At 39.5% G+C, this 12,875-nt stretch overlaps 1 protein-coding gene across 2 annotated transcripts in view; it reads right to left on the bottom strand.

The window, feature by feature from the left end:
• The window catches only part of CACNA2D3 (calcium voltage-gated channel auxiliary subunit alpha2delta 3), a 790,245-nt gene that overhangs the window by 126,260 nt on the left and 651,110 nt on the right, over positions 1–12,875 (bottom strand). The window lies entirely within an intron of this gene.

Below are 12,875 nucleotides of genomic sequence, written 5' to 3'. Positions count from 1 at the left end.
TGTATGGCGGATTGAAAAAGCTAAACTGCCGGCGGTTTCACCATCAAAACCGCCATCCAAAAGACAGGACAGGACAGTTTTAATACCTGCTTCAGAATGGCTGGATGGCTTAAACAAGCTGTTTGAACTATTTTGCCATTCAGAACATAAGAGAAGCACCATTGACATTTCAATTAGGTTGGCAATCATTATTTATTGATTAAGGGGCAAAATTAATTAAATAATAACTTATGAGGGGAAAACAAAAAATCATTATATTAAGGGGACAAAATTATTTAATTATTATATTACTTGGACAATATGTAATTGTGCAATATAAATAATTATATCCACCATTAACAATCAGTTAATAATATTATATATTCACATTTACCACATAATATAATGCTATAATAGTGTCCCTTTAAAAAAATATAAAAAAAAATAAACTCCCCCATAAGTTAATATTGCATTAATTTTGTCCCTTTATAAATAAATAATGGTTTTCCAAATATTTTAAATGTCAATGGTGCTTTCTCTTATGTTCTGAATGCAAATTAGATCAAACAGCAGCAGTCTGAGCAATCTCGCCACTAACAACCACCTCTTTTATTTTGGCCGTTTGGATGTTTTTTTTGAAAACCCCAGCTTAGTAAATCCGGCTGTTTGTATGTTCATCATTGTTAAAATCGCCATGGCGGTTTGTAAAGTGGTGGTTTTGAAAAATGTCATTTCTAGCTATTTTGATGGGGGTCTGGGCTTTAGTAAATCTGGCGGTTTCAAAACCGCCGGAAAAATAGCCAAAAAGCGTCGGTTTGAGCAAACCGCCCGTTAGTAAATCTAAATTGTCTTTTTGGGCCCATACATGTAACAATATTCAAGAAGTTAGGATTGTCTGAAAAACCGCAGCATAGATGGGGACTTTGAAAATGCAGCATTAGTTTGAAAAAAAAGTCTATCCAAAGTAGCAGAGAGAATCATCAGCTCAGAATGTTAGAGACAATGCGGGAGCACTGGATTGGATGAAGTAGGTAAGTAGGATTTTATCGTTTTATAGATTTCATAAACTATGCCCAAAACTAATTGTATCCTTTAAGGCTCATTTCAAGATTCACAATATCCCTTCTTCTATTCCAAATCAATCTAAGTAGCTAAACATTCTATAGATCTGAACATCTCTATAGATTTAAGGCCTGATTCGGAGTGGAACACAAGTGGAAGTGTAACTTGCTATTGAAAAAGTTGCTCGCAAATGTATGCGTTTGAACTCAGATGTTGAAGATGTGTCCAGGTCTGAATGAGTACTAGGTACGTCAGCTGGACAACACACACATACCTTAGCTACTTACGTCTAACTTGCAAACCTGTACAAAAATATTTTACAAACGCAATTGCAGCATCACTTAACTTGAATAACCTATATAATGCATATATAATCTCTATAATGTTTTATGGAATATGTTGGCGCTATATAAATAAATGATGATGATGATGATGATAATGCAGCAGGAGTAACTTCCAGACAAATGTACAAAAAATATATATTTTTTTTATCTTTGCAACAACACTCTCAGCAAATCCTAATCTATGGTCAAGCGTCTACTAAAGTCTGCAAATAATCTGGAAACCTCTAATTACAGTTCGCTTGTTCGGATGTTCGTCATTATCATCATCATCCGCTACTTACTCCTGCCCCTGGCTGACCGCAAATAAAACCGCCTTTTGAGTCGTATCTACGACTATGGACCAGTCTGAATCCGTATGCAGTTGCTTGAACATGCCCTTACTGTACTTCGCCTACGTTAGTACACCCCTTCCCTCCCCCGTCGTGCTCCTTCAGGCATAAGGAGTCGTAAGTGGCAAAAATTAACAGGTCTAAATAGCCGCAGTTGTGTACGTTCACTTTCTGTGCATGCGCAGTGCTTTGGCCTTTTTTTGCAGTGCTTCACTTTGGCTTTAAGAAAGTCTAATTTTAATAGACAAAGTGCGTCAGCCAGTTCTGCCTTTAATGACACATTACGGATCTGAGGTCCCTCGTATACGGTTACTATAAAGCTGGGAACTGATTTTATGAGGAACTAGTAGATTCCAATTCTGTTTCTGCTCGGGCAGATTAACCTGGTGTGCACCACACCGCTGAGACAGCTACAGCCGGAGAGCCACGGGTAGATGAGTGGTCGTAAGTGTTCACTGATTTGTTCCCCTGTATATACTTCACCTGGACATGTGCAGACTTGCTAATCCGGATAACACTTATTCATATATTCGCTGTTGATTCCATTTGGAGAACTATTCAATTCATAGGAGCCCAGTGGAAGTGGGAGAGAGCTCCCTTATATCAATTGACATTAATTTCTTATTACCCAGTACTTTGAGGGTTCCATCCGTTTTAAATATATATAAGGCGATCTTCACTGACCAATTTATAGTGATATCATTTTTATTCTGGGCTATTTAATAATTTTATATCTATCGACTGGTACTGTGTGTGTTTCTTATATATTGTATAGACTGATTTTACTGTGATGAAATATTAAAATGCATTTTACTATATCTCTGGAGTGACCGTTGTATGTATTCTGCCTTGGTTTTCTGAGAGAGGCTAATGTTTGATTTAATACATCATTTTTCATATTTTTATATTTTGACACCTACTTTTATATCACACTCCAGTGCTGCTATTTGGTCTATAACAGTGGGAACTAGCAATTAACCCCCTTTTGTTTGCATTTGCGCTGTGTGTATTACAGCTTCTTGCAGCCCAGTGCAGGATTTTTCTCCTTTTTACAGGTCTGAATGAGCACCAGATACGTCAGCTTGACAACAGCTTGTCAGCTACTTGCGTCCAAATTGCAAACAAGTACAAAAACCTTTTAAAAACAGAATTCCTATGAAGCATCATTTGAACTTGAATAACCTGTATAATGCAGCAGGATCAACTTTCCGACAAATGTACAAAAAAAAAATATTTTTTTTTATCTTTGCAACAAAACTCTCAGCAAATCCAATTCTATGGCCAAGCGTCTACTAAAGTCTGTGAATCATCTGCAAACCTCTAATTACAAACAGTTTGCTTGTTCGTCATCATCATCATCTAATGTCCCTGGAGGCTGGCCAGGGGCATTACTCCTGCCCCTGGCCAGCCGCAACTAAAACTGCATTATGAGTCGTATCTGTGAATTATTGACCAGTCTGAATCTGTACGCAATTGCCTACTGTCACGAACAAGATAATCGGAAAGCCTTACCTGCTGGTATCTGCGCTGCTACGTAAAGAGGAGCGGAGTCTAACCACGCCCCAGGATTTCACCAGGGAACACTGCAAGGAGTTTTGGATCTAGCCGCTGGGACGTGTCGGTCGCGGCCCTCCCAGGTAGCTACCAGCGAGGTCTGATAAACAATCGTAGTCGACAATCCGGGGTGAAAACTGAGCGGGCAACGATGTACAGAGGAATCAGGCAGGAGAGTAGTCAGGGAGCCAGGGGTCAGAGCCAGGAGATCCAAACAGTAACCAGGGAGAATCCGGAGAGAGTGGTCAGGCAGGCAGGGGTCAAATCCAGAAAGACAAGCGATATATATATATATAATATAAGAATCTAAACAGGAGCCAAGAGACAGGCTAGGACGACTAGATACTCTGGCACCCTAGTGGCACCCACTGAGTTTCATTGGTGGGAGTGGAGGTCGGCGGTCAGACCAGCTATTCGTAAATTACCTCAGCCATTATTCCTAAGTGCCATAGACGGGAACCGTGTCACTAACGGCTCCATCTCCAGAAAGTACCACTTAGCGTCTCGGAGACGCGCCTGACACCTACATTAGTACACCCCTTCCCACCCCCGTCGTCCTCCTTCAGGCATAAGGAGTCGTAAGTGGCAAAAATTGGCAGGTCTGAATAGCCGCAGTTGCGTAGTACACTGCCTGTGCATACGCAGTGTGTAAAGATGCAAAAAATCGCAAAGAAAACTGGCAAACGCCTCACTCTGAAACAGGCATGTTAGTATATCACTGAACCTCCATCATTGTACACTGAGGATTCGTTCTCCCGAAATGCATATTACAGCATTCACTGTATTATCCATTCCTCAAGTGCAGAGAAATCTTTTTGTCGTTTTATCATCTCCACCTGAAAATTCAGCTGTGTGGTCCGGAAACATACATTGGTAAATGAAATATAACAAGTAACTGTTTTTAAAATGTATCATCAATACTTTAAATGCATCAGAAGTTGTTTAATTATGGTGATATAGATAGTAAATAATGCAGATTGTTTCAGACTGTTTAATGTATTTATGGAGATAATGGTCCAAAAGCATACTGGTAATTTGATTGGCTGCTAACAAATTGACCCTAGTCTGTCTGTCTGTGTCTGTGTCTGTCTGTGTCTCTCTATATCTGTCTGTGTATGTCTGTCTGTGTCTGTCTGTCTGTCTGTGTATGTCTGTCTGTGTATGTCTGTCTATGTCTCTCTATGTCTGTCTGTGTGTGTGTGTGTATATTAGGGAATTTAGACTGTAAGCTCCAATGGGGCAGGGACTGATGTGAGTGAGTTCTCTGCGCTGCAGAATTAGTGGCGCTATATAAATAAATGGTAATAATAATAATAATAATAATAATAATAATAATAAAATAATGGTCCAGGGCACACAGATGTTTCGTCTTTTTCTCTCACAGGTTTAAAACTTTGTTTTTGTAGCTCAGATTTAAAGTAAAAAGAGTAAACTAAAAAAGCATGCATGCAAGCTGCAGCTAACAAAAACCACAAAGCATAAAAACACAAAATTGTGTACTACACAACTCAATGACAACACATTTTGTTGGTGTGTTGTCTTTTGTGCTTCAAAAATAGCACTCGGGGCCTTAGCATGACCCTAAGGGATGATCTACTCTAATTACTACCGTGCTCCACAGGTAAATACTCTTATAATAGCAGTGAAAACAAAACAGCTTATCACGCAAACACTCTTTTCTTTACCCTGTACAATTAAAATGCAGTAAGATGATAGGTTTATTAAAACACCAGCTAATAATAATACAGGAGCCATCACTCGTCACCCCAGGAGCACAATACAGACAGTGCCGAAGCAGGCTTTGTTAGCGGACAGCTGCCAGGAAGTGGCAGAGCCTGCTCAGATAGTTATCCTGTCAAAGCATCTGTCATCTTGGTAGTACTGACAAGCAAACAATTACTGCAGACCAACGTGTTAATGTAACCTCCAGCTACTGGATGCTTTTCTAAACAGAATTCTCAGCCATACCACCATCTCCCTGGGATCTCCTATCTGACCAGTAAGTGATGGGCTGCAGCAAAGTATGGTATCTCTGTAATAGGGAAGCCTAGTAATCCTTGTGTAGGGCTGGTATGGGGGTGACTTAGAGGCCTAGTCAGAAATTACAGAGTAGCACAAGAGATTTGTTAACCCATCGCTAATTGATTTAATGTTAAAGATTACAAAAAGCCAGAGGGTGATGAAATGATATGAGGCTGGAGATATCATCATCATCATCATCACCATTTATTTATATAGCGCCACTAATTCCATAGCGCTGTACATAATTAAAAATAGATTATTTTAGCTTTGGGGGGTAATGTATAACTTTAAAGCACAAAAAAATACGGAGTGTCATCCTATCTAGCCCATTCTGGTGCCTGATGTGGGGTGCAATTAAACAAAGTGGGGGTGGTATTCAATGCCACCTACAAGGTACTATCCATCCCCTGTGCCAAAGGGGGCTGGTTATGCTTAGTGAACCAATGGATTCCTGTTGTTCTGCAACTACAATTCCCAGCATGCATGCAGCTGTGGGAGGATACATTTTTTTAGATTTGCCTAAAGTAAGAATATTACATATAAAAAAACAAATATAAAATAAAATTTAAAAACATATGAACACCCCCACTAAACAACCCTCACCCTATGTCATTTCAGTATTGACCCAACATAGATACTCAGGGCCTGAGTCATTACGGAGAGCAAAGCAAAAAAAAAAGGAGTAGGTTTGCACCTTGGTAAAACTATGTTGCATTGGAGGGGAAGGTAAATTTAAGATGTGGGGACAAATTTATAGTTGGGATAGGGCATGTTCTAGATCATCTTTAAATATCAGTGTAAAAATAAAGTTATCAAATATTAGTGTGCTACATTACAAAAAAGCAGCCAGTATTTACTTTATGGGCAAAATAATAAACTAATTTGCACCCCTTTCATTGTAACATGGTTTTGTGCAGGATCAAATTTGCTTCTTTTTTTGTATTGCTCTCCTTAATGACTCAGGCCCTCAGTGATAACATTTTCCCATCAGTTCTCTTGTATCTAAATGGTGAAAGCTTTAAAGAGTAGGCTTATATGAATTATTTAAATTTGAATAAGGTGTCAGTATACTATAGTATATGTTATCTGTTACAATGTACACATGTGCCCTATTTGCACACAATATAATAGTGCCCATGCATAACCATTACCTTTCTCCCTCTTATACCACGTTCACACTGACCTAAAGACCCAGTATATTGCTGATGACCCGCATGGTGGCTCAGTGTGAACGGGAGTCCCTGCATCTACCCGGGTCTGATGACCTGGAAATCATACCCGGGACACTTGCAGGGTTTTATCCGGGTCCGTCCCAGGTAGCCGCCAGTGTGATCGGTGCAACCCAGGTTTTTCAATTCAGGTCTCACAGAAAAGAGCTGATTGAAATAACCTTTAAATGACCTCACCTTTGTCAGCCAATCAAAGCTTCTCTTGTGATGACTCACGCTTATTACCAGGGCAGACCCAGGTTCAATATGAACGGGGTCCACCCAGGAATTTCAGTATGCAGTATGAACGGGGTCTGATGAGCTGGGATGCTCTGTGACATGACAATATCCCGGGTTCAAAAACCTGGGATATTGCCGTGTGAACGTGTCATTACTTTATTTTTTAATCAAAATTTATTTTTGCTTTAGCAAATAATGGGGAAAAAAATCATGTTTAGTTGTTACAATACCGTACTATCTCGTCTGTTTTTTGTCATATAATTAGTTATATAACTTGTTTTACTCCTTAATAGCATGCAAACCACATGAAAACATGTAACTTTGTCACTTTACTTTAATTAATTGTGATTGTCTAAATCAAGGATTCTTTTTCCTTCCAGTACATAATCTGCTCCAGGCACTTTAATCACTAATCATTGTTTGGTCTCCTTAAGAAACAAACAGAAGAATAGGGCTGAATTCCGATGGCAAAGGATGACAAAAAACTTGAGACTGTCCCAGAGCTTAATTCATAATGTTTTCCATATTTGTCCTGTTTTCGCAATCTGGTGACACTTTGTTTTTCAAAATGATAATTAAAAAATTCTGTTGACTTTTTTTTTTATACCATTTGTAGGTTTTAACTATTCAATCTTTTATTGTATTTTCAACACCTTCCTCTTGTATTTATACATTATTTCTATAGACCAATGTTTTCTTTGATTGCTCTGGAACAACGTTAAGCAGGATATTGTCTATTGCTTTGAAAACTAGCAAAATAATACTAACAGAGTTTGCGGTTAATTGGAAAATCACAAGAAACAGTTACAGCTGCACAGACACTATTCATTTGGAAGTTATAGGTAATGATTACTTTTCACAATTTTAAATGACCAAAGAAGGGTTTTGCTTGCAAATGTTGGCTATTGACTTCCATTCAATACAGAGAGCATTCTTGTAACAAATATATAATGCAGACAATATTTTACTGTCTGATTTACAATACACAGGGCATGCTAGTGTATTCTAGTGACAGTATTACAAAACACAGAATATTTTAAAGAACTATATACAATACAATGTGTGACTGTATTCAATACTGTATTCAATACAGGGGACATACTACAAACATTAATGCAAAACACAGATCATCTTGATAAACAATATGCAATAAAGAGAACATACTAGTGACCTCTATATAATACAGAGAGCATTCTTGCGACCCCCATACAATACACAGAACATTCTAGTGACAAACATACAATACAGGAAGCATTCTAGTGAACTATATACAGTATAGAGAGCATTATAGTGACCAATATACAATACAGGGGACATACTACAGACCTCAATACAAAACACAGATCATCTTGATAAACTATATGCAATAAAGAGAACATACTAGTGACCTCTATATAATACAGAGAGCATTCTTGCGACCCCCATACAATACACAGATCATTCTAGTGACCAACATACAATACAGGGAGCATTCTAGTGGCCTATATACAGTACAGGGAGCATTCTATCGATCTATAAACATTGCAGAGAACATTCTAGTACTCTCTGTACAATACAGAGAGCATTTTAGTGACCAATGTACAATACAGAGAGCACCCTAGTGATCAATATACAAGGCAGAGAACATTTTAATAAAAAATATACAATAGGAGAGAATATTCTAGTGATCTCTATACAACATATGACTGAAACTATCCAATACAGTATAAATGTATGATATGGGGGCAATATTGTTAGATTTCTAAGTAAATTTATTTATGAATGGGCAGCGTATACAATTTCAAGATGCGCACAAAACTGCACTTTAGTAAATCCCCCCCCCCCCCCCCCAAAATATTAGCAGGCACTGATTAGATTTCTCATTAGAAAGAAAAGACATAGGGCTAGATTTACTAAACAGCGAGCTTGAAGAAGTGAAGATGTTGCCTATAGCAACCAATCAGATTCTATCTTTAATTTTGTAGAATGCACTAAATAAATGATAGCTATAATCTTGGTTGCTATAGGCAACATCTCCACTTTTTCAAACCAGCCCCTTATAAAATATACCCCATAGTCTTCATAGAAATATAGCAACCTTCATTTAATGAAGCATCTTCTATATATTTGTCTAATCCAGATACTCCTAGATACTTTATTGCAGGCAATGTTTTGCATTCATAGTTTATTACAATAATATAATAAACCTTTCTAGTGACCTTCAGAACAGTGTTCAGTGAATTCCTGAATGGCTGCAGATCATCTCTAAAACTCCGTCCCTGCAAATACTTTACTTCAGGAAAGCCATTCCCCCTTATTACCACAACTGGGCAGAGGTTGAAATATTCAATATGAGTGAATGGTACAGTTAAGCTGTACGATATTGTGTTTCAGGAATGACAATCTATTTTTGAACACTCAGCAGATATGGGTTTTTGTCGCAGATTAAGTTGGATTTGCACAGTAGCAGCAGGATTGCATATTGATGACAGTTATTTGTGTGGGGTGAGCAAGACTCTCAACAAATCTCACAACTACAGGTGTAGGGATCTGTCTGTAAATGCAAGAGATTAAAATCGTCACATGCAAATGTTATTGCATAAAGTTATTGCCTGTCTTGTTTTATGGCTAGTGCGTAATTCCACAGTCCACTTTAGAGCCTTGTTGACCTGAAGCTAGAATAGTTTTGAGCCATCCTTGCAGTTGGACTGGTCTTACTCTCCTCAACTCTCTAGTGCAAAGATGATGTCGCCAATATCTCTCTCTAATAGCTTCTCTTTTCTAAGAAGTGGGCATCTTGTGTTGTAGTAAACATGACTCCAGCTAGGAGGTCTTTCTTAAAGCTCTAATAAATGTGGTCAATTTATTTGGCATCACGTTACCGCTTATATTTTAGGATAACATTTCACAAAAGTTACTTTGGTAATGGCATGTTAGACTAACAAATAAAAAATAAAACTGGCCACCAATCTGTGTAAATTGGCCCGGCCATGAAGGGGTTAACTTAGAATTTGAAACTTATTTGTCTTACGGTTGCAAACTCAGAGCTCTCTTTGATAAATGACATAGGCTGATAAACAGTCCCTTTGAAGACAGTTGTACTAACGCGGAATAGAAAGTGCGCACAAAATATTGTCGCTCGCAAGTTTTCTTTTCATTGGTGGAGTCATAAATTGCAAACAACCAATCAGTAATTTCTCATAGAGTGCATTAAAATAACAAGGAAATGAAAACAAATTTAGAGCCAAGATATAAAGACCAACCTCTGTTATGTTGGATATTAGGCACAAGCCGCAGTATTGTTCCTGAATGTTTATTACTAAAGGCTGAAAGGATTTATGCAGTATTGCAGCCATTCAACCCCTTTATACATGGAAATGAACTGATTTGCATGATGTGATCAATCATCATCCATACAAAGCCTCCGCTTTCACTGGTGTGTTTAAGATGGAAGTAGAGCAGTTCTAGTCCAGTAATGCTGTCATGTTCTATTAATCCTACAGAATTATGTTACATTTAGGAAATGCCTCTCATCCTATCCCTGTACATGAATTGCTAATAATGTCTAAGTCTACGTGTGGACAGCAGCAGTAAACTATAAATAAAGGATCTGTGAAGATAATATATCATGCTCTTATACCTTCCCTTCCCTACCATATATTTGATTAGATGATTAGATGCTGTTATTTAAAATGATTACTAATCTGGTGTCTGGTTTGTCAATTAAACCACTATTAACAAATGAGCATCTTACTGCACATACATAATGCAATTACACCAACAGTGTTAGACTATTTTAGACCCACAAATTGCCATGTGTACACAAAGAGGCTTAATAAAGACTGCTGGTTCCGATCTACATCTGTGTGAGAACCACCAAATGTCATATGGAACAGGTGGTAGATGTGATTGGACGATGACCACATCTGACCGGTCACCTTCCTTCTGCGCTAATGAAGCTTCAGTAGATATGTTTGGCCACATCTGACAGAGATCCGTCAGCCCGACAGCCGGTCCAGCGGCCTGATCAGCCAGTGTATGGCCAGCTATAGTGTGCATGCATCATGCTATGTGTCTGACATTTAACCACATTCCATGTGAACATGCAGGGTATGGTTGCCATCGGGATTAATGATCCCACATTCCTGAGGAGGCTTTAATCAGTTTGCCGGTGGCAAACTCTTTACGAATCAGTCCACGAATCAGTGCACGTGAACAATTTCTTATAGTAATTTGGATGGCTTTTCCATCAAACCACCAGAGAGCACCAATGTTTGGTCTTACTAGACCGTTCTCTGCTGAATTGTTGAGCTGCAGTGCCGCATGTTGGACAACGTGTCTTACGTTCATATTCTTTTGTAATATAAATTAAAATGGATTTTTATTGGGTACAAAAAACTGCCTTTTAGACCAGAATGTTCACCACTATAGATGGTAATGCAGCTTTAAGACATCTTCAGTCACAGTACCCCTGACACAACAACTATATAGTACATCCCTCAGGTCACGATCTTGCCTTCCAGAGCAGGCTCACTAGCTATTCCTGGGTTTCACCACTCTCCAGCTGCCCCTGATGAGACCCTTTAAATATGAGCCTTTTGCATTGCAGCTTTGCTAGGTCCATGTGTGCTACTTCACTACAATCCTGAATCCCTGTTGTTGGACCTTCTGACTGAAATTCCATTATCCCTGCCCTTGGTGTGTTATTTGTACTATGCTTTTGGGTGCAATTCAGATACTCCAGCATTATTTTCTGCTCAGCATATTCACAAGTATTACCAGTGTGTCCCTGTATGCAGTCTATAAGCCCCTCTGACTACAGTTGGTTCTAGTCCTGCTATTGCTCAGCCTGGTAACTTGCATTAGTGACTCTAGTCTTGTTTCCTGCTCAGCATATTACCAGTGTAAGTAGTACCTAAGGCATACTTGCCAACTCTCCCTGAATGTCAGGGAGACTCCCTGAAATAGGGGTGTTCTCCCTCACTCCCTGAAGAGTCTGGCATTCTCCCTGATGCTGAGCCAGTACAAGACGTGGTTGGCTTCGCCATCTGTGGCATGATCACACAGGTCAGAAATTGTGTCCTATGTCCATGTATTGATGCCTATGGAGGTGGCCATTTTCATGGAGACCAAGATTTAATCAAAGACTGACAGGTAAGACAACATGACTTCAGTAATGGAGACAGAAATGAAAAAGACACTTCAGTCTCTAGAGTTTCATTAGCTGCTGTTCTTTAATGCATAGTTGCCTACTCTCCTGTAATGTCTGGGAGATTCCTGCCTTTCTAGGAGAACAGGGCAACCTTCCGGTTCTTGCCCCTGCCATAGATAAGTGGCAGGGGCGGGGCTTAATGACAATATTGTGTCAGCTTAGCCCCACCCCCTGCCGTAATTGCCCAAAATTGTGCCAAAATGATGTGATTCGTCAAGCCCCGCCCCCGCACACCCACCTCACCCGGGATCTCCCTGAAGCCAGTGAGGAAAAGTTGGCAAGCATGACCAAAGCTCATGTTACTACAGCATGTCTTCAGTCCTCCTATTGGTCAGCCTGGCCTTGTGTCCTGCTGTGTCCTACTCCTGTACAAGTGAATCTAAGTTATTGTACTCCTGTATGCAATCCTTAACTCCTATGACTCCTGTATCAGCGTATCTTCAGCCCTGCTGTTATTGAGGCTGGATACATGCATTACTCCTGCCACCTTGTCCAGCTTTTTCTCCAGAGGTCTGTTCTTTAAATTCTGTTATTATTATCTCTGTACCTGTGACGGCTAAAGCTGGGTACACACTACAAGGTTTTCAGCTAATTAATGGGCCAATCACACTATAAACGACCGTTTGGCCCGATATTGCATCAGTGTGTACACTGCAAATGATGAACGATTATCGTTCCGCAGCACATCAGATTGTTTGATTTGATTTTTAAACCGAATGGAAATTTTCGTTTAACGATGGAACTATGTCGTTCCAATTCTGCATTGTGTATGCACTCATGACCGGCAGTGTCCATAGGTTTCGATGGAGTAACGATCTTTTCAGCTGATGGTTATGACAGATGGAGAGCACAGACCTGGGGGTAAACAGTGGCGGATCTAGGGGGGGGGGGCGATCGGGGCATTCGCCCCTCCTAGCAGCAAAAAGCTAGGTCCCAGCCGCCGATT

The sequence above is a fragment of the Mixophyes fleayi genome, chromosome 8 (assembly GCF_038048845.1).
Source record: "Mixophyes fleayi isolate aMixFle1 chromosome 8, aMixFle1.hap1, whole genome shotgun sequence".
In the NCBI taxonomy this organism is placed as follows: Eukaryota; Metazoa; Chordata; class Amphibia; order Anura; family Limnodynastidae; genus Mixophyes; species Mixophyes fleayi.
The sequence above is the reverse complement of the archived record's forward strand: the minus strand, read 5'-3'. Positions and strand labels throughout refer to the sequence as shown.